The following is a 23193-nucleotide window of genomic DNA, read 5'->3' on the forward strand; positions in this document are numbered from 1 at the left end:
AAAAGACACTGGAAACATGGAGACTGCTTGGAAAGATGGTTTAATGGTGGACAGGATCACATGACTTGAGTTCCTGAACAGAAAAAGGGCAGATACAGTAAATCCTCGGGTTTTTATGCTCTCTGGCTTTGCATTTCTTGGGGCCCTGAAACAGTATCCTGATTGGTTGTCAGACTCCCAGTGGGTGGGGGTCTTAGCTAGCCTTGCTGGCTGATGGTCACATGTGCTTCCCAAGTCACATGCTTCCCAGGTCACATGTGGTGAGTTTCGGTTGCTAGATGGGGCCCATTGTGTTAGTTTCTGTTGCTATTGTGTTGCAAATGTCCTTTGACAAAGGATTGGGTTTCTGCCTCTGGCCCATTAACAAAGGATGGGGGACAGGAAGGTGGGAGCTGCTTTGTCTGTAAAATATGCTTCTCCATTTCTCATCCAGGGAAATATAATATTCTGCCTTTTTAATATTTCCCAAAATATTTCATTCTTCTAGGAAAGGGATGGGTGCTAACCTCCTACAATGCAATTCTGACTACTTGTTCTCCTTGGTAGGTATGTGCCTCACCTCTGCCAAACTAATGGCAAAGTATTTCATCAATTTTTGTACATTTCCCATACATATTTTTCCAACCATCAATTTTCTGTTCCATTGCATTTCTGAACTTGGCTTCTGTCATCTTGATTTCTGATACAGGATCTATGTAAAATCCTAACAGTTGTACTTTTGTCAGAAATTAATCTTCAATTCAATTCAATATGAATGAAAATATTTATAACATTTAGTAGAAAACACATGGAATTAAATCTTTAAAGTCATTGATTGATCGATAATAACCTATCCTCCCAACACAAAATGATTGCCATTTTCTCCTTTCAGAGCAAATACTTTCTCAATGGAAATACTTATAAACAAAATTTATACTGAGACTGTGAAATCTGTTTTCTGGATTTGATAAGCTGAATCAGTGATGTGTTTTGTCACATCCAAACGAACTGACTCAGACATATGATACCTACAGACAACAAAAGAGAACTCCAAATGAAAATAAAAACTAAATTAAAGTAGGCAATGGAAATGCAGCTATTATTTAATACTGAATTCACTTGGAATTGCATTTTTTAAAACATACCTGATTTTTTTAAAAAAGCAAAGTTGAAGGTGAGTGCAGAGCCTCCTGGTTTCATTGACACATGAGTATGGTTTCCCTGGCAGCAGTAAAGAAGTGGTTGGCCAATGCTTTTATGTTTCAGTTATAGGTCTATTTTTATCTATGCATCCTATTGTTGATTACTTTGATCAGTATGTTTGGCAGAGAACAAGGACACAGTTAAATAACTAAAAAGGCAGATAAGATCTTCGCAGTTGTTCATGAGAGCATCTTACATTGATGCAAATATTCTAATATAAAGCTATAGGAAGCCATTTATTTCTTAACCTCTTCCTTAACCAAAAAAAAAAATGATGATAGATCGTTCATGTTTATTTTTTAGTTTGCTTGTTATGGAATATCCAGTCAAGTCTTCTTCTGTTAACACGTATAGTAACATAAGACTGAGGTGACAATTCATTCTGACTTTTTTATAATGCAAAATGATCAGCTACTTTCAAGCTCTCCATATCAATCTCAGTTCCTCCTCCCAATCATATAGCTTATTTGGCAACAATAAAGTGATTTACTACTGACCTCTTCCAGATATTTTTTTGAATCTTCAGGTGTTACCTTGATCTCGTGCTTCTGTTGTTGCATAATTTCTGCAAAAGACTTTTGTTTGCCCATCTAAAATCATGCAAGTAGATTTTCAGGGGTGCCTGAAAAGTAGCAAGAATACCAATGAATCTCTGTGGTGTTGTTTTTACAATATTTATCCCCTAAAATGCCAAATCATTTATATATATTTTGTCCTCTGCAGCCTGTTTATGCTCTTTTTCCAAAGTTATTCAGTTTTTAACTGAGAAAAGGCAAAACAGTTTGCCCCACTTAAGCATTCCTTCCTTATTCCCAGTGATTTAAAATTATTTGCATTTATTTTCCACAAAGGATGTCTGATACTTGGAAACTATCAGAACTTCAGCCCTGCATCTTAGATAGTTTTAATTGTGACCAATTTTCAATAATATGCTATTTGCCTGCCCTCACTCAGTTTCACAGAATTCTAAGCTACCTCATTAAATGCGATACAAAGAAAAGGTTTTCTCTGAAATGCTTAGCTGATGAATATATTGGAGGTTAAAAGGACACTGTCACTGATTGCTTATATGCTGTATAATTAGTATAGGCAAAATAGTGCCATTTTCTGTAGCATTGTGTTACTCCATCATCTAGACTTCCACAACAACAAGCACTTCCAGTTGATAGTCTCCTAGTGACAGTAATCAAAAAGATGTGCCACTGTTTTGGCTTTTCCTCTTTCTGATATTTTCCTGTAATAAAAATAGATGGAGGAAATTGAAGGAAGAAACTGAGAGGTTCACACAAAGGGCAATACCAAATGGACCATTTATAAAATTAAACAAAAGGGTGACCGCACAATAAAAAGCATCTTCTGAAACACTAGACCTTCCACTTGGGTACTACTTATTATAATGATGGAAATAAAACATTCACCCTATTGTCAGCCAAATTTTACTTAGGCTTACTCAAACGTTAACTTCCATGACTTCCTTATAGTACATGCAAGTATTATAACTTGGATTTAATTGGACAGGTATTAAAAATAAAAATAAATAAATAAAAAGAAGATCAATGTCATGTGTCATAGTGGTTAGTATATTGAAGTAAGATTAGAGGTCCAATTTCAGATCCAATCCTGTTTCAAAGGCTTTGATCTCACCCAGAGATCAAAGTGTCAGGGTTCTGGATGCTGTAATTAAATCATGAGCAAGCTTCAAAAGAAATCCAGTTATTTATTAGGAGCTTCATGTCCGCATGTTCCCAAGTGAAGCCAGTTCTGATCCTATGTAATTTACAGTCCAATTATGACCCTGTTTCTCCCCTCCCCCCAGGGTGTGTCATCAATCACATTCGCCAATGGAGCAATTTCACAGGTAATAGAGGTCACTCCCCTTGGCTGCTGTAGGTATCCCTGGGATATAGCCTTGAGAGAGATAAGTGTGGAATGTGCATCTGTCTTTCGCTGCTGTGCCATTTCGCCATCCCCCCTGGCCTATGGCAACTTGAGAGCAGGCCAGGGATGCTTTGCAAGTTGACACAAAGCCTTTGAAATCTCTCCAACCACCTCTTCATACAAAAAATCAGGGCATGAACCTTTGAGCCTATCCATCCATGTCTAAGGGGACATATGAGAGGTTTTGAAAGGTTGTATGTGGCGTGCACATTTTTCACCTCAAACATGTGTCAGTTAGTTTTCCAAAACAGGACAGGAAATGTTGAATTGCTGTCTACCTGGCATGTCTCCTCCACAGTCTGTGGCACTATCTTCTTTTTATACTGAAGCAGAAAGGACTGCTTATCTATCTATCCTTTTATTTTGGTGCAAATTATCCAATGTTCCTCCCATCGTGCACAGCAAAGGACATGGCTCATGTGCTCAGAGGTACGAATTGAAACACACTGACACCTCTCCAAATGTTGATAGAATTAGTCAAATTGATCGGCAGCCAACTACAGTCTCTTATGAAAGGCAATATGTAAGATGTTCTACGGTAGTAAAAACCCTTCTATGAGTCATCATTTCAAGTAGGCTAACAATATTTTTTTTTAAAGAAAAGAAGAGAAAAGACAAATCCCTGTGTGGCAGATTTAGAATAAACCCTAGACAATGGCTTCATTACAGTAGAGCTAAGGATGCTGGCGATGTTGCTAATTAGTGAAGAGAACAGAAAATGCTTCTGATAAGCTTGTATAATAACAAGGCTACATCACTCTATCCAACACAGCACAGCACAGGACACATGTAACATTCTTAAGCCTAGCTGTCACATGTCCAGTCACTATCTCCAAGCCGAGTGTTTCCTTCAGCCTGTTAGAAAATATTGTGTGTGCATTTTTCCTTCTGTCTTTCATAGCCTAACACTGAGGAGCAATTGATTAAAAATTCAGTGCTAATCTATCTCTCCTAGGTGGCTGTAACACTAATCTTATGTACCTTTTGGTCTTCTTAACATCAATACCTTTTTATTGTTTTTTTATTTTCTACCATAGTAGTGTTTGTTGATTCTGAAATGCAATTTCCCCCCCCCCCTTTTGTGTCTCTTGCACTGACAAGTTTCAGGAATCTGTCACTAAAGTTCTAATTGAATTCTGTTCTTTTGTGGAGTGTTTTTGTTTTACAAAATGCCTCCCACTGAGTCATTTGAACTTCTTGTGATAACCTACTTATTAAAATCTATTGTGAAGGTCTGTTGAAGGATGGGAAAAGGATCAGGAAGCATTCAAAGCTATTATTTATAAAGCAGGCTTAATAACATGAGGAAATGTAATGTATAGTAAAGAAGTATATAGTGGGTCATATTTACTTGTTGAGTTTTAAATAGCTATACCAAGGGTGTCTACTGCACTAGCTATTAATATCTGAATTAGTTTTATTCCTTATCCCTGAGCAGTGGATATAGTTCTTGGTTCTTTTCACATGATTATTTATCTATCAGATTGCTTTCCAATGTGGGCATGGAAAATATCATGCAGCTTAGTAAACTACTTACAGAATTGCCTACTCGTGTAAAGTACGCCCTGTACTCTTGGGTCATTGACAAGGCATTATTTTCTGTTTGTGTCAGACACATTGATTACATCAATGACCAATTCAGCTTTCTCCATGGCAGGATCCATATTATGGAATAAATTGGCACTGCAGCTGAAGCAAGCCATTCCTTACTACAGTTAAGGAGGAGGCTCAAAATTTTATGTTTATTGACTTGCCAATGCCCCGTTTCCTCCTTTTACTAACAAGAGTCTGAAAGGCTGCCTCCATCCTTACAATTTTACAAATCAAATCAACTCTTGTTTGGGAGGAACAACAGAATTAATAAGATACATTCTTTAAAGCTACTTTTTAAAACCTGTGTTTGATTTGTTGAATATTTGTTGAATAGGTCATAGAATGCTTATCACAGTGGTGGGTTGCTACTGGTTCACCCCAGATCGGGTGAACCGGTAGCGGCGGCAGTGGGAGGGTCCGCCCATCTGCCCAGATGCTTCTGTGCAGAAGTGTTGTGTGCGCGGGTGAGCGCGCGAGCACCCATAAGTGAACCGGTAGCGACGGGTTTTGAAACCCACCCCTGGGTAGAATCAAAGATTACAGAATTAAGTCTAGGTATACAAGAAATTCAAGTTTAAATTTAATACCTAATTACTCTTTTTAAAAAATCTAAAATGCAACTGGATTTACTGAGGTTTAGTAAAATGGCTGCATTTCCTTTTGAGACTTTTCACAAAAAGTAAAGTATTTACACTTGAATATATTATGAGCCAAATAATTGCTTAAATTATCACAATAGTAAAACATAGTGACATAATAGATAAAACCCGAGCCTGCAAATAAGTAAATAAATAAAACCTTTATTCTGGATGACACAATTGTAGATACTTGAAAAATCATTAGTCTGTAATAGAAGAGAGTTGCCATGGTTTTTAAATATATTTTAAAATAGTAGTATTTCTGTTTGTTATATAAACACCAAATAAGAAGTATTAAGAAGATGAAAGATTTTATGAATGCCCCTACTGAGTTTAGGAAGAGAACTGCAAATGAATTAACTATAAACCGCTTAGAGAGGGTTGTAAAAACACTGTGAAGCGGTATATAAGTCTAAGTGCTATTGCTATGGCTAACTGCTAGGAATATTAAAGGATATTTTATTGTCTGCAAACTAAACTTTCCTTCACTTAGAAAAGGGGCAGACAATACTTTCCCTATGGTGGGATTATTATTTTTTTAAGGAAAAACTCAGGGCTGTAGTATCACAGTGATGTCATAGAGATGCCAGGTCTAAAATTATGGATTGATTTTACATGAAATTGGGAATCAGGTTTAAAAGGCAGGAGTGTGTCAAAGTATCACCAACAACAAAACCTGGCAAAAATAGCTCTTAAGAATAGAATAGAACAGAATTTTTTTTTTAATGGTTTTGTTGTTGAACATACTGTATAAACAAATTTATTTATTATATATTCCACATATCAGTTTCCAAAAGCAGTCAAGGTGGCTTATAGCAATTTTTTAAAAAAGCAAAATCAACAGTAACATCATATTTTAATCATCACTGGAATCATGATAATTAAATTCAATTAACATTTAAAGTTTGGTGAGTTAAATGTTTTCCTAAGTACTGGGAAAAAAGGGGTGAATGGCAATAGGAAAAGCATTTCAGAAACAGTAAATCACAGAAGAAAATATTTATCTTGGGTGGCAGATGACTGTCTGACAGCAAGGGGATACTGAAAAGGGCCTCTTCTAATTATTTAAATCCCTCTGCAAAATCATAATGAGAGATTTGGTTTCTCAAACAGTCAATTCTTAAGCCCTTTAAGGCTTTAAAGGCAAGTACCAATTGTGGGTGATAACAGTTGTATAATCATATAGTTAGCCCTTTCATCCAGGAAAGAGTTTTGAGTAATACAGATATTTTATCAGCAACAGACCTTGCATTAAAAAGCAGGACCTCCAGGTTGCAAGATTTCTTTCACTGTCCCCCACACTTTCAGTTTTCTGCCGTATGATCTAGAGATGTTCTAATACCTAAAAAGCTTCATCAAACCCTTAACAATAAATGGTAATAGCTTTGTAATAAACAACTGTATTGGAAAGTTAGTGATTCATACAGCTCTACCTGAAGTTCATATATTTTAATCCTGATACACATGAATCACTATATTGAGATTATCTGTCATTGTCACATTAATCAAAATTCAAAACCCAAAAAGATACACAGGATACACCTTTCTATTACTAGGATAATTTATGCCCCTTTTCACTCATGTTGATATTACAGGGGCAGTTTCTATGATTATCAGAGTCAAAAGAACATGCTCATTGTCCAGAGGTTGTCCACACTCATTTCCAAGAGCTACACCTTTTGACTTCCACCAGTAATTATTACCTATTTTTGTTTTTATTACATTATTTTGATAGTCATCCAATTATTTTGTTTTCTGTACACTAATTTATAATTCTTAATTTGCATAATATTTGTTCTTGGCTGTCTTACACATATCAGTAGTGCTATAGGAATGTAATGTATAGTGAATAATCGTGAGCTTTCTTATTTTTGATCCAAACTGTCCAGTTCAGCTTGTGTCCAGTTAATCATTCTAGCAATGTATTTTATCACAAGTACAGCCCAGGTATTGATGGCTTTGGTGCTATTTCCACCATTCAATTTTGTTTTGTTTTGTTTTGTTTTTGTTTTGTTTTTCATTTTCAGAATTTCTATTGCCATTTATACTTTGATAGACTCAATCTCTGGCCTGATTGAAATAGTTGGTTTTGCTTAAATTGGATGATGTGTGTCTCATAGCATTCAATTTTTCCTGCAATTGCTGTAATTTGTTGCTTTATGATGGCCAAAGCTTCTTCAGTTTTTCTGGTGCTAAGCCAATTATTTTTTTATTAGGCTTCTCTTGAGCCTTGCATTCTTCAACTTTTGCTGTTTCATGTTCTTTAAATTACTCACATGTGGTTTTAATTTCTTTATCTTGGCCTCCATTCTGATCTTCCACTTTGGGATTAAAAATGATTTTGCTTTTGGCTTTCTAATTTCAATATCCAGCTCTTTTGTAACCACCATTGCTGTACTGTAGGCAAGTTGTTGTTTTTTTAAATGTCCAGCAGTGTACCATTTGTTTTTCCAATCATTCAAGTATTTTGCTTCATACACACATGTACCGTACGTTAGAGCACTCTGATTTGCATGTAATTTATTCAAATTGCTCCACATAGTTTTTGTTTCTCTTGAAAATATATTTCAAGGCTGCATAAACAGGCTGCATAAACAGAGGGATAGAATCAAGATCATATGAAGTGTTAATACCACTTTTTCAATGCCTTGGTAAGGCCACATTTGGAATACTAAATCCAATTTTGCTTGCCACGATGTAAAAAAGATGTCAAGACTCTAGAAAGAGTGCAGAGAAGAGCAACAAAGATGATTAGGGGACTGGAGTCTAAAATACTGTATTTTTCGGAGTATAAGACGCACCTTTTTCCTCCAAAAAGGAGGGTGAAAATCTGGGTGCATCTTATACTCCAAATGTAGCCCCACCCAACTTCTCAAACGGAGGTTTCAGAAGCTGAAAAAAGCATCAGAAATGAAGCTTCAGAAAAGAAGCCCCCAAACAGAGCTTCAGAGGCTTTTTTTCTGAAGCTCTGTTTCGGAGGCTTTCAGAGGCAGAAAAAAAAGCAAGGCACAGAGCTCACAACCAAGGAACCTGTTGCTAAAATTCACCTGTGGGAACAGCTGATTGGGGGTATTCCAGGAGACCGATCCACCTGCCAATCAGCTTTTTTCTCATTTTCCTCCCCAAAAACTAAGGCGCATCTTATACTCCAAAAAATACGGTATATAAAGAACGGCTGCTGGAATTGGGTATGTCTAGTCTAGTGAAAAGGGGGACTAAGGGGTGACATGATAGCAGTGTTCCAATATCTCAGGAATTGCCACAAAGAAGAGAGTGTCAAGCTATTCTCCAAAGCACCTGAAGGCAGGACAAGAAGCAATGGGTGGAAACTAATCAAGGAGAGAAGCAACCTAGAACTAAGGAGAAATTTCACTGATTAATTAATCAGTGCAATAATTTGCCTCCAGAAGTCGTGAATGTTCCAACACTAGAAGTTTTTAAGAGGAAATTAGACAACCATTTGTCTGAAATGGTACAGAGTTCCCTGACTAAGCAGGGGATTGGACTAGACCTCCAAGGTCCCTTCCAACTCTGTTATTCTATATTCTATTTTCAAACGGAGCCCCCTAGTTGTCATTTGTTCATACTATGTGCCTACCCAGGGGTGGGCCTCAAAAATTTTAGCAAGGGGTTCTCTGCCTGGTTGCTGGTGGGGCATGGCCATGGTGCATGTGGCCTAGTCAATCTCCTGTACCATGGCAGCAGGGAGGTGTTTTTGCCCTCCCTGGGCTCCTGAGGCTTTCCTTGAGCCTCTGCGAGGGCGAAAATAACCTTCCCAGGTTCCGGAGCAGTGGTGGGTTCCTCCCGGTTCCGCCTGGTTCCACCGAGCCGGTAGCGGTGACGATATGATACCGTTCTGCCCCCCCGCGCCCCACCCACCCACCGCGTTATTCTTACCTTTTATTTAGCCCCACCCCCAATCTATTGCTGCCTCCTGAGTCCCAGTTGATGGCTAGAGGGAAAAAAACTGTTTAAACTCTTGCTGCAGGGCTTCAAAGGGCCACCCTACAGCTGATCAGTGTTAAAAGAAAACAAATGAGTAGACCAGTGCCTGCAAAAATAAATGGGTAGACCAGTGCCTGCAAAAATAAGTGGGTAGATCAGTACAGCTCTGCAAGCAGTTAAAAGCCTGGTAGACCAGTACCGCTGCTAAATCCTAAATAATTGTCACATGACCATCAAGGCAGGCCCCAAAATAAGCCACGCCCACAGAACCGGTAGTAAAAAAATTTAGAACCCACCGCTGCTCCGGAGGCCCTGTGGTGCCCGGAAACGGGCCCGTTTCCGAGCTTCCTGAACTTCTGGTAGGCCTGTTTTTCGCCTTCCCAAGTGCACCCTGCACTTACCTGCATCCAAAACAAGCCGCGTGGGGACTCCTGGAAGGGGAGGGGAGATGTGGGTGGGGCCATCCAGGAGTGGGGGTTCTCCAAACTACACAGAATCTTAGCTAGAGGTTCTCCCGAAACCCTGCGAATCCCCAACAGCCCACCCCTGTGCCTACCTCAGAAGTGTCTCTCCCATGTATTTTGAAGCAATAAAGCTGCATGCGTGTGCTTTATTTACAATGGATAATATGAGAAAACAAAAGAAGCAAAACATTCCCAAAAACCAATAGATGTGTAGAAGATGTTTTTAAACATAAACAAGGCTAGATTAAATTTGCTCACAGGCTTTTCAACCAAGGACATCAACATATTTCATCATATTGTTTTTACCAGGCCAAACATACATTTGAATCAGAGGTTTCACCCACTGTTGTGCTTGAAGTAAAGTGTGATTCACTGTGAGTAAGAGTGATACAATCAGGCCAGGCTTCTGTAAGGGCAATAAACATTTAACCTATGTATTTCAGTCTTCTTCCTTACATTTTGATGATAAGGAACCAGCTCTGTTTCTGTAAACATTCTAACATAGGGCTCAACAGCATAGATTTCCTAGCAGATATTCATAAAAAACCAAAGAGAGAGAATGTTAACCCAGACCATCTGAACTGAGTTTATGGTTGCATCTGCAAACACATATTGCCCTTAGGCAGCTGCATTTCAGTCATGCTTCATTTCTTTTTTCAGTGCAGTGAAACTGTTTATTTTTTTTAAAAGAAAAACCTGGTTACAGACCAAGCCATTTTTAGTGGTGTGTAAAAGCCCCAAATTCCACTATATTTCCCCTTTGAAGAGCGAATCCAAGTAGCCGAGCTGAATTGGTTGTCTCTGGATGGGTGCCAGAATGCCATTTAAGGCTGCCAGATTATGGAGCCAAAGGCTGCTGGACAGGAATGTTGAAAAATGCCTTTTCCACAAATTAGTTGGAAAATGACATTCTTCTAATATTTGAACACTTTCCAGCATCTACTTTGCCTAGCAGCTGCTTTCCACTGTAGGCATCATTCGTGTGTCTCCCAGCAGCTCCCTGATCGAGCTCAACATCCAGGAAAGCCATTCCCCCCCACCCCACCCACGCCCTGCTGGCCTGTTTTTCCCTTATAAGTAAGCATGATGCAGAGCTTCCTGTTTAAGATCTGCATTTAGAGATCACAGAATAGTATCACTCTGAATGTGAAGGAGACACACCTCTTTCTACAATCCAAATGCCTGTAATAAAACTGCTTAGGGGAGGGAGAAAAAAAAAAAAAGCACAGTTGCTAAATATAGCAACTCAAAAGTGTATAAAGCAGAGCCAAAGCAGTGTCAGCAGGCAATGATGCAATCTTCATGATGAAACTTCATGTAGTAACATTCCAGGCTTTAAATAACCCCACTGTATAGCCCTGCGGTGTGCAATTCTGTTCGGCAAGCATCCCCCCCCCCTCCTCAGCAGCTTTCTGTGAATGATGAATGCAAATCAATATTACTACTTCATCTGTTCTTTGGAGATACTGTGCATGTTTCAATTTTAACTTTGTCTCTGCAGAATACAATATAATCCAAGGGTCTCCAACCACGGGGCCGCACAAATATTGCTTAACGCATTGTAAGCCGCCCTGAGTCTCCGGAGAAGGGCGGCATATAAATCAAATTAAAAAAAAAAAAGCCAAACCCCATTTGTGGGATGCAGGCAGTACACAAAACCACGCCCCCTCTGAGTCGCGGAAAAACCTTTGTCCATGGAACCGGTCCCTGGTGCCCAAAAGGTTGGGGGCCGCTAATATAGTCTATTCTTCCATAGGACAAGAAGCAATGGATGGAAACTAATCAAGGAGAGAACCAATTTAAAACTAAGGAGAAATTTCCTGACAATTACCGTGTTTCCCCGAAAATAAGACCCTGTCTTATATTTTTTTGAACCCTGAAATAAGCGCTGGGCCTTATTGCCATGAGCTCAAAAGCCCAATTGGGCTTATTATCAGGCAATGTCTTATTTTGGGGAAAACAGAGTACAATTAATCAGTGGGACGACTTACCTCAAGAAGTTGTGGGTGCTTCAGCACTAGAAGTTTTTAAAAAGAGATTGGGCAACATTTTGTCTGAAATGGTATAGAGTTTCCTGCTTGACCAGGGGGTTGGGCTAGAAGATCTCCAAGCTCCCTTCTATTTATTCTATTATTCTGTTATTACAGACAGTCCTCGATTTACAACAGTTCGTTTAGTGACCATTCAAAGTTACAGTGGCACTGAAAAATGTGATTTATGATCATTTTTCACAGTTACGACCTTTGTAGCATCCCCATGATCATGTGATCAAAATTCATGTGATCCCCTTTTGTGCCCTTCTAACAAGCAAAGCCAATGGGGAAGACAGAGTCACTTAACAACCGGGTTACTAACTTACCAACTGCAGCGATTCGCTTAAAAAGCAGAGCAAGAAAATGGAGCAAAACTCACTTAACAAAAATCTCACTTAACAACAGAAAACTTGGGCTCAATTCTGGTCGTAATTCTGGTCGTACCTTATTCCAATGATGTTCAAATTACAGATTAGAACCCTCCAGAGGCTAGGGGCAACTTTGAGAGTGGATCTAAATGGGCCGGGGAACAGGAATTGCACACTGTAAGCTAGAACACAATCAAAATTCATTGCATTTTTACCAGGGCAAGCAAAGAAGGGAAGCAAAGCCTTCCCTTCTTCCCAAAACCCCAAAATGGGTTGCCCAATTAGCTATTGAGATTGCTAGAGAGAAGTCCTTGCAACAGCCAACACCAAAAGCAAAGGAGGAAGGCTAACCAACAAAGTGGATTCAAAACATAGGAAGGCGTATTTGATATGGGGGGTAGGAATATCATAGTCCAACTTAGTTCCTGCCCCACCCCGGACTTAGGCACTGGAGCAACAGATGCCATGCATTGAGATCTGAAGCAAGTGGTAAGGCTATTCTACATTTAGCCACTTCTTTACAGAGCTTGGGGGAGGGATGGGACTTGGCATCAACTTTCCCATTTCAGTGCCTATAGTTCATGAGAAAGCATCAACACTGCCCATGGTTTGTGTCTTCCATTTCTAGCGGTGGGAGGGGGAGAAACTCCTATTATCAGTGTTGTCTGGATGCCAAGGACCCTGTTCTGACCTAGGCTTCCTGAGACAGTAAAAAGCACACGATTAGTCCCCAAAACCCTCTTTTTATTTCAGTGGCTGTGAATTCTGTTCATTCACAGCTCGTAATGAGTCACAAATAGTTTGTAAAGAGTCCGACAGAAGTCTGCCACAGTCCTTTGGGATAAGGCTGATAAGCACACACCTTTATCTCCCTTGACACGCTGCCAAAGACCTAATTGGCAATTAGCTTTGCAAGGCCACATGGAGTACAGAATCAAAAAGGAGCTTCAGAATTTAAACTGACCAGAATGAACAAAGTTGCTTCCTGCAAAGGCTCACGTGCCTTTGTTCCTCATTTATGTCTTATAGGAGGGGCCAATCATCTCCAAGCCCTACTCCCGAGTCGTCTCTTTTGTCTTAACTGTTTTTGACTTCTGGCAGCTCTGCACATGCATGCACTGGGAACAGGCTCCCCGTTTCTCTGCCTTGCTGATGTCCATCTCTGGAGGCGACGGAGGCAGCACATAACTCCCAGATGGCCCTGGCCCCCTCTCTGCCTCTGACACAGAGCCCTTGTCCGAGCCTTCCTTAGACTCCAGGACTGGCCCATATTCCTCCCCAACCTCCTCATTGTCCGACTCTGCTACCAAGTCTGTAGGCCGCCGGCGGACCACAACAGACCCCTCTTGTTTGGTTTGACATAACTTGTGAGTAGGCAAAAACCAAGCATTTCAAGGAGCTCCAAGGTGGAACTGACTGGCTAACACAGAAATCCCCAGAAGAGCAAGGTCTGAAAAGCTGCAAGAATGCTACAGAGGGAGATGGGGTGGACTGCAACCTGAGATCAGCTCAGCCTTCCTTTTGCTCCAATGCAAAGGGGCCATTGAGCCAGACATCTCCTTTCTACAAATGCACTTGTCTGTAGCAAAGCAGAGTGCTTGCAGCACCATGAGTCATACGTGGAGATATATATATATATATATAGTATCTCTCTCACGGTCGCTCTCTCTCTCTACCCCACCCCTTCACCCCAAAACCAGGCTTTAATCCAGGCAAGGATTAAAGGGCCTACCATAATTAAGAAGCACATTTCTTCTGTGGGCCATTTTATCAAATGAATTTTTTACTGCCTGATGACAGCGGCAAACACACTGCATAGAGTGAGGTCAGAGGGCCAAAGAGAAAGGAAAGCAGATGCTTCCTTCAAGTGCACAAAGGCTTTCATGGAGCCCCCAGGGACATCCCCACATCTGGCACTACTTCCAGTGACCGAAAACAGTTAATCTCCCCTCAAGTTCTGGCTTCATACCTTAAGAGGGAATCAGAGAAACTGGAACAAGGCTACACATGCAAAGTTGGGAAACTGTCCAAGCTCAGTCTCACTTTGCTTCCTCTTTTGCCTGGACTTGTTTTAAACCTTAAATCTGTGGCAAAGTGGGGAACAAATCTTAGGCTGACTTTTGACAGCAGAAAAAGGCAAACAAAATTCAAAGAAACTTTTGATAGCACACAGACACACCCTTTGTGTGAAAAAGTGGAGAGCAAAGCCCCAGCAAGTTTTGACAGATGGCTAAATATATACCTAGCCATCTGTCAAAACTATCAGCCAACCACAACAGTGTTATTGATGATCAATTATGCATTAGTTTTATGCATGTAGGAGATGTCACAGACATTATTTTATCACTTTAGCGGATCATGATATCAGAAAATCTGAGAAGCCCTGGGTAACATTCTTAGCCAAATATCCAGGAATCTATGCAAACATTTTTGGATCACAAAATTATGGCTCTAACCTAAAATTAGGCAGCTTCCCCCAAATGCTGAGAATCAACTTTGTCAATTTAAAAAAAAAATGAATTATGGTCCTCTAGCCTACAGAAGCAAACCTGAATGTGAGTGAAATAATTAGCATACAAGACAGATATAATCACTCTGGTCCCTTTTTAAATGATTTTCTTATCACACACACACACTTCCCCTGTGTTAATTCATTTAATACGGTTTTTAAAAGAAAAACTGAAAGCAATAAAAATGCAATTGAACCCAAAATTTATGTTGCTAAGTCAAACCTTCGTTAAGTGAGTTTTGCCCTATTTTACAACTTTTCTTGCCACAGTTGTTAAGTGAATCACTGCAGTTGTTAAGTTAATAACACAGTTGTTAAGCCACTCTAGCTTCCCCATTGACTTTGCTTGTCAGAAGATCCCAAAAGGTGAGCCTGGGACATAAATATGAGTCAGTTGCCAAGCATGACCATGGGGATGCTACTTAAGGGTCATAAGTGTGAAAAACGGTCATGTCACTTTTTTCAGTGTCGTCGTAACTTTGAATGGTCACTAAATGAACTGTTGTAGGTCAAGGACTAGCTGTAATTCTCCAATTAAAATAAGTTAATACAACAATTAACAGGGTGGTAATAAATGGGAGAGGAATTGAATAGACATCATATACCCTTACATCCTTATCAAAAAGTGTGAAAGTGAAATATTCATATTGGTTTTAATGTAGAAATGAAAGTTTAAATGCAAGATTTTGTTAATGTAATCTTTCAATAAAGTTAGAGCTAGTGTTTGGGGCTGTGCTTCTTTTCTGGACAACTTCACAAGGCTGACACCCACTTAGACAACCCACAGTCTCCAGACACTACAGCAGGACCTCCACAGCATCACTTGGACAACCCAGAGTGAAGGCTATCTGCATACTAATAATGCCTCATCCTGAACCCTTGGATGACCCCAACCAGAAGCTTCATTTAGTATAGATGTTAAACAGAATGGGGGAATATACTGAGTTCTGTAAAACACCGCAAAGCAGGGCTGCAGGTTGAACCGCTTCCCTGCATCAACACCAGTTGAAACAGCTCCAGAAGAAGGAGCACAACGTTGAAAAGTAAAAATAATAATTTTATTATGTCAACTATTATTGAATTCTAAATTACAGAGGAAAGTGGAACATTGTTACAGTAAAAGATTTATATATCATTCAGGGGTGTCAAACTGATGGCCTCCAGGTCAGATGCATCATGTGCAGGCCACGCCCACCCCAGCTCCACAAAGGGAAAAAACGTCGCGATACGTCACGTGACAGCAACATGACGCCGTGAATTTGACACCCGTGATGTAGATCAATACCACTCAACTTGGCAACTTTAAAATGAGTGGACTTCAGGAAGTATGGCTGGCTGGGGAATTCTGGGAATTGTAACAGTAACAGTAAAAGTCCACTCATTTTATAATTGCCAAGGTTGAGACACATTGATGTAGAAAATTGGATTCCCAATATAAACAGGACAATTACTTGTTAATTGGATGGGCTATATGTTGATTGGCTTGTCACTAAAAATTCCCATCTTTTCCAGGAGTTGGCCATGCAGAATGGTAAAAAGTGGATTTCCAATTAAGCAGTTAACTTCAAAGAGATTACAGCAGATACTTTAATTGTTAGCTTATCATGGTGAGGTTTTTAGCTATTAGCACTGGAAAGAATATGTTACTAAGCCTTGCATCAAATCAATTCAAAGACAGAGAAGGGATTCTCCCTTGAGTTGATTACAAATGGGAAAATAAGTTAGTGAGAGAATCTTTGCCTTGATTCAGTCAAGGACAGAAAGATACCAGTGGAATTTTTTTTCCTTTGGGACCAGTTTTTTTAGTCTGGTTAGTCAAGGAATGAAATGGGAAAAAGAATGGTTTATGGAAATTTTTATTATCCTTTGCAACCAAAATCTCTAAATAATTTGCACTTGGATTAATATGTGTGTCTGTACACCGTCATGGCTCAGTAGGTGACATTCTCAAAAGTTTGTACTGAGAATTTTCAGGTTGAACAACTGCAAACAAATCTTTCTTAAGAAAAAAGGCACACAATATGTATAGTTCAGAATGCATAGGAATTTGTGTGCATTTTAAAAGGGCAGAGAGAGAAGGACAACTCCTGAAAAGAAATACCATTCACCCTCACCGAAACCAAGAAGAGATTAAACCTACTTGTTTGTAAGCACTGTCATGATTCAACCTATGCTGCCTGAGTCAGGCCACATAACAATTATGGGCGTGTGTATGTAAGATATTCCCATTATCTACAAGCTTTCCATTATGGAAGAATCTCTTTTCTGTGCCCTTCGGGAGAAACTCCAACCAATCTCTAACATCTCCAGTGGGCTAAAGGAAACAGAAACCTGGAAGAGGGGGTGTTATCTCATGACACTGCTTTACCCTGACCTCTAGGTCAGGGATCTCCAACCTTGGCGACTTTAAGCCTGGCGGACTTCATCTCCCAGAATTCCCCAGCCAGCTGGCTGGGGAATTCTGGGAGATGAAGTCCGCCAGGCTTAAAGTCGCCAAGGTTGGAGGCCCTACTCTAGGTCACTGTGAAATGTAGCATGTAAATATGACCTAAGAGAAATATTATTTTCAAAAGAAAGCAAGCACCACTTGGAATTTCCAAAGGGAAGACAAATGACCAGATATGAAAGCAGTCTTTAATTATGTTTTTCCAACCAAACCAGGTTTCCTTTTCTTGAAGTTTTCTTTCTTTTTCTAAAAACAGCTTCTTGAAAAAGATCCTAGCTTTCTTTTTATCATGGATTGCGGGGGAAGGGGCAGTTAAAAGTGAAGCGCTACATTTTTGAAACCACCTGTGAGCTCACAAAAAAACCCTCAGACTTTAAAGAAACACACATACAGTGGTACTAAACCAAAAGAGTCAGAATCAGAGTCAGAAGTGGTGTTTCCTGAATCACCACAAGAATAATTTCCCTTCAGTGTTGGGGAGATTACTCAACAGAATTGGCAGCTAGGCAAATAAATCTGCACAAAGTTTGACGATTTAAAAAAAAAAGGATTTCAAAGAGGGTGTTTGCTTTCAGGAGGAAAAAGTTCAACATGACTCAAAAGCGTAAAATTGCAGGATGTTTTTTATTTATAAAGCTTACTTCTGCATCTAATGCTTGGTGAAATTGAAGATTTGAATTTGGATCTATTACAATTTTGTGGTAGGGCAAGGATGAGTATTTTGTTGCATCTTAACTTCTAAACATATTCAAAGCTGAAGGGTTTCAGAATTGGAGCAGTTTGGTCAATCTCACTCTTTGTCATTACACATTTCGTTTTCATTTTATTTGGTAAATGGAAGTCTATGATTTAGGGACATTAATTGTTCCGTTTAAAAGTTGAAAGCTGTTCTCTACTTGCCTGAGTGTTTGTCTTGGTGTAATGTAAGCATTTTAAACCAAAATCTTGCAGTTTCTAGATGGAAGCTGGACTGTTTGATTTTGAACCCATTGCAACTGGTGGGTCGTCTTCAAAACTCTATGTACAGCACATTACAGTAGTCCAACCTAAAAAAGATAAGACATTGGCCATTGTTCCTAGGTCGTCCTGCTCCAGGTAGGATTACAAACTGGCACACCAACCAATGTCAGCTTTGGAAGCCATATTAGCACCAGAAGCTTCCACGCTGCCAACTCCATATGCCTGGGAAAGTAGGAGGAGGGATTTAGGAGAGTGAATATAGTTAGACATAATAGCATTCTTCCCTTCGGTCAAGGTCATGGTGTTTATGTATCTAGAGGAGGAGTGGTTGCAGGGATGGCTCAATTGGGATGGATGATAATTGGATCATGTGACAGACTGATGGGTGAAGGGGCTGGATTTGGGGTTTTGATTTACAGATGTGCCAGTATATCTACTCTAATAAAATAGAACTTTGAGAAATGCCTGCTTCGGAGTTTTACTTGGGGACTTTCTGGAATGCTGACAACCAAAGCTGATAAGGGCTACCAAGTCACAGCCTCCACTGCCTTTCTAGCAGTTGCCATGAGCATAGAATGACCTAAATCACAGACTTGTTCCTTTCTGGGAAGTCTTACTCATTCAGAATAAAAACTTGAGTCAAACGAGAGCCAGAAAGTCTCTCTCCAAATAATACTTCCTATTTTTCAGCTTTTTCTTTCCAATCCAATTCTTCACAGCAACCAAGCCCAATGTCAGGACTTCCGTAGTATCTCCAGCCCAACCCAGGGTGGCTGTGTATAGCTAAATATGTCGATACCTAACCCAAACCAGGTTTCTTCAGGTTTTTTTAAATCGATAGTAAAAAGCAGGAGTGAGAGAAGTGAGCCATGTAGAATGATACAAAAATGTAAAACACCCCTTCTCCTCTACCTTTCACTAGTTCCCCTAAGTGGAACTATCCACTTAGGAAGGAATTGAATGACCCAGGCACAATGCCTCCAATTTTCAGCCCTTACAATAGTTTGGAAGGATATCACAGATGATTCAGATGGTACTGAACTTAGCTGAGAGATCTAAGAGGATTCGGGAGGTCCCATTACCCTCATCTAGGTCCTGTAAAGGCCTTCAACCAATGTAACCAGTGTTGTTCCATGTCCATTCACTAGAAGGAATTAGATAATCCAGTTCATCTAAAGCCCTTTGCAGGTGAGGTCCCATCACTTCTCAACCATCTTCCTTAAAAAAGGGAAGAGTGGATACTGGATAATAGTACAGGCAGTCCTCCTCTTAAAACAATCCATTTAGTGACTTTTCAAAGTTACAACAACACTGGAAAAATGATTTATGACTGTTTTTCACAGTTATGATCATTGCAGCATCCCCATAGTTCCCATGATTTACATTCAGATGTTTGACAACTGGTTCATATTTATAATGGTTGCAGGATCCCCAGGTCATGTGATCACCTTCTGCAGCCTTCTGACAAGCAAAGTCAATGGGGAATCCATATTCATTTCACAACTATGTTACTAACTTAAAAAGTGTAATAAGTCACTTAACAATTGTGGCAAGAAAAGGCGTAAAATGGGGCAAACTCACTTAACAAATGTTTCACTTAACAATGTAAATTTTGGGCTCCATTGTGGTTGTAACTCAAGGACTACCTGTAATCTAAACTGGGAGGATTCAGAGAGGCCTTCTTTAAGAGGGGATACAAAACTGTGTCTTTCAAGCAACCTGACATCACTTCCTCTCCCAATGAGGAACTGACAACCTCTCTCACCACTGGCTTCCTACAGCCAGCCATTGGACTGGTTATTGATCTATACTACAGACAGTAGTGCTCATCCTAGAGATTACTTGATTCACATCCTCAGAATCAACAAGCCAAAAATAATCCCAGGTAATATTGCAAGACATTTTTCCACTCATCTCCTCTGAACCTGCCCATGTAGAGTCCAGATTTAAACAAAGTTGAGCGATTTTCATCAGCAAAATGTTGCACAAACATTTACCTCCAACAAACCAGACACTGAAATCAATCCTAGACAGATCTCCAAGATATAGCTGACTATCCATCTACAAAGAGCCATGGTGGTTACTTTGCGTTACTGTCTGCTGTGGGACAGGGGTGGGATTTAGCTGGTTCAGACCAGTTCGGGCAAACCGGATGCTAATTATACATCTGGTTCAGCGAACTGGTAGTTGCAAGGACTGGCTGGCCCCGCCCACCTGCCCTCTCCCCTCCCAGGAGTCTCCATGTGGCCCATTTTGGATGTCAGGTAAGTACAGGGCCAGTGTGGAGGCTCTGGGGGGGCAAAAAACAGGCCTCCCAGAAGTTCTGGAAGTCCAGAAACGGGCCCATTTCCAGCCTCCAGAGGGCCTCCAGAGCCTGGGGGAGGCCATTTTCACCCTCCCGGAGGCTTGAGGAAAGCCTCTGGAGCTTGGGGAGGGCGAAAACGCCCCCTCCCCCATGGTGCAGGAGGCCAAGTAGGCCACACCCACCATGGCCACGCCCACCCAGCAACTGGGCAGAGAACCGGTTGCTAAAATTTTTGAATCCCACCCCTGCTGTGGGAACTCACAAAACCGTCCTCTTCTCTGGGACTGCTGTGACAGGTTGCTTTTCCCTCTCAATTTGCTTGCCTGGAAAAATCTGCGCAAAATATCAAAATCAAATAAAAAATGAGGGAGGAAAATAAAAACTTTCCTCCTGCCATGGTTTCACATCCCAGAGAACCAGGAACTCAAATCTATCAAGTTCCACTTTTTGAGTAAAATAGTTAAGTACTTTAAGTAGTTCTACAGCCAGCTGGTTTAGCTACTTGGGTGTTTTCAAGATGAGCAGCCCTTTTTCTCTGCCCTTCTTGTTTTCCATTGTGCAACCACACTGCTATCCCACAATGCATTCATTACAGACTATGCCTATTGAATTTGCCCCATAAGCTTATGATAATAATTGGATGGCACATAAAGTTTCAGATCAAAACAACTGGTTATAAACAGCTAGTAACGCCCACCAAATGAAACCCACCATTAAATCAGAAAGTGGAGAGGGGACTTTAAACTATATAGTGCAAATGTTTATGTTATGATTTGTTGTTTTTGAATAATAATTATCATTGCAGGCAGCCCATGGAGTATAAATTTGATATGCCTGATGTAATTAAATATTTTTAAATAGTCTACTTTCTACAGAATGATACATTAGCAATAAGAAAATGATATAGTTTACAATCTGAAATATGCTAATTTACCAGAGTTAAGATTTAAAAAGAATCTATCCTACAGAATCCTTTTAAATAAAGTTGATTTTAAATTGTGGCACTTCTTTGTACTTTGCATATAGTTTCTTCCATCACATTTTTTAATATATCAGCAAGCATAAGGACTAAAATGATTTCTTTCTCTGGAAAAAAAATTGATGAAAATCACAAAATGCCTTGGGAACCACATAAAGTCTGTGCATAATCAGTCCTTAAAATAAAATACCAGTGCTTAAACAAAACTGCATAGCAATGTGTTAAAAATCTAAAATTCCAATTTTTAGTTTACATAGCGTTTGTTCATGTATCACTTATTTCTGCTGGATATCTGCAAGCTAGAGTTTGTCTTGAAAATCGGTACTCATTCTGGCATACCTTGGTAGTAGATCCTGAGAGTCAACATTTCTTGGACTAATTTCTTTTCTTCTACACCAATATTTCCCATTCTCAGTAACTTTAAGACCCGTGGAGTTCAACTGCCAGAGCATCTAAGGAAGGTGATGGAGATTCTGTCAGTCTTCCATATATATCTGGAAGATGCATTAATACGTGTGCTGAAAATTTTAGCTGTTGCTGCTAAATGGCATTCAAAAAGAAGAGGAAGAAGGCCTCCACTGCTCCTGAGAATAAATTAACAGATTAACAAAGTCGGAAAGGAGCCTGTAGGTCATTTAATCCAACCCCCCACCCAAGGAGGAGACGCTACACCATTTCTGACAAATGGCAGTCTAATCTCTTCTTGAAAGTCTCAAGTGATGAAGCTCCCACAACTTTTGGAGGCAAGCTGTTGATGGTTCTCAGAATTTTCTCTGTCAGAAAATTTATCCTTATTTCCAGGTTGAATCTCTCCTTGATCAGTTTCCATCCATTATTCCTTGTCTGGCCTTCGGGTGCCTTGGAAAATAGCTTGACCCCTTCCACTCTGTGGCAGCCCCTCAAATATTGGAACACTGCTATCATGTCTTCCCTGGTCCTTCTCTTCCCTAGACTAGCCATGCCCAGTTCCAGCAACCATTCTTCATATGTTTTAGTCTCCAGTCCCTTAATCATCCTGATTGCTGTTCTCTGCACTTTTTCTAGGGTCTCAACATCTTTGCTATAATACTATAGGTGATCAAAACAGGATGTAGTACTCCAGGTGTGGTCTTACCAAGGCTTTATAGAGTGGCAATAGTACCTCACTTGATCTTGATTATATCCCTCTGTTAATGCAATTTAAGATTGCATTGGATTTTTTGGCTGCCGCTGCACAGTGCTGGCTCATATTTAGCTGGTTGTCCACTAAGACTCCAAGATCCCTTTCACAGTTACAGCTATTAAGCCTGGTTTCACCCAGTCTATACATATACTTTTGGTTTTTCTTGTCTAAGTGTAGGATTTTACTTTTCTCTATATTGAATTTCACTTTGTTAGTTAGGGCCCAGTGTTCAAGTCTGTCAAATTAATGAATGGAGAAGGCATTTTGCAATGTCATTTCTAAGCCATCCCAGGAATCTCATTCTGAAGTCTAAAACTAAATTAAAAGCATCCGTATCTAAATTTTTATCTATATACAGTACATGTGCATGCACACACATGACGATATTATTCCACCACTTTAGTAAATAAAGAAGAAATTAGATTCATTTGCACTTTCATGTAATCCTATCCAATTCAACGATTTCATACTCTCAGGCAAAATGCCACTTCTTTTCGTTCCCGCATTATTTTTTTTGTATTAGAAATGTACATAAAATGTAGAAAGATGTGCTTATTAGGTTCCTGAAACGCAAAGTATTAATTTGGTATTCATTAAAATAGTACCAAAATGCACTACATCTAGGGAAATAGTTTGAAAAGATATGGACGTTAGGCAAAACTCCAAACAAA

At 39.8% G+C, this 23193-nt stretch overlaps 2 long non-coding RNA genes across 2 annotated transcripts in view; one reads left to right on the top strand and one right to left on the bottom strand.

Annotated features, from left to right (window-relative positions):
* The window catches only part of LOC148115122 (uncharacterized), a 35202-nt gene that overhangs the window by 236 nt on the left and 11773 nt on the right, over positions 1–23193 (top strand). The gene's annotated exons all lie outside the window — the stretch shown is intronic.
* On the bottom strand, positions 1458–21951 carry LOC117661346 (uncharacterized). The gene is made up of 2 exons (XR_015732208.1): positions 21700–21951; positions 1458–1804 (listed from the first exon to the last, which is right to left on the bottom strand). It is a non-coding gene; the product is annotated as an uncharacterized LOC117661346 (long non-coding RNA).

Source organism: Pantherophis guttatus, chromosome 2 (assembly GCF_059756535.1).
Source record: "Pantherophis guttatus breed Tessera chromosome 2, ASM5975653v1, whole genome shotgun sequence".
Taxonomy (NCBI): domain Eukaryota; kingdom Metazoa; phylum Chordata; class Lepidosauria; order Squamata; family Colubridae; genus Pantherophis; species Pantherophis guttatus.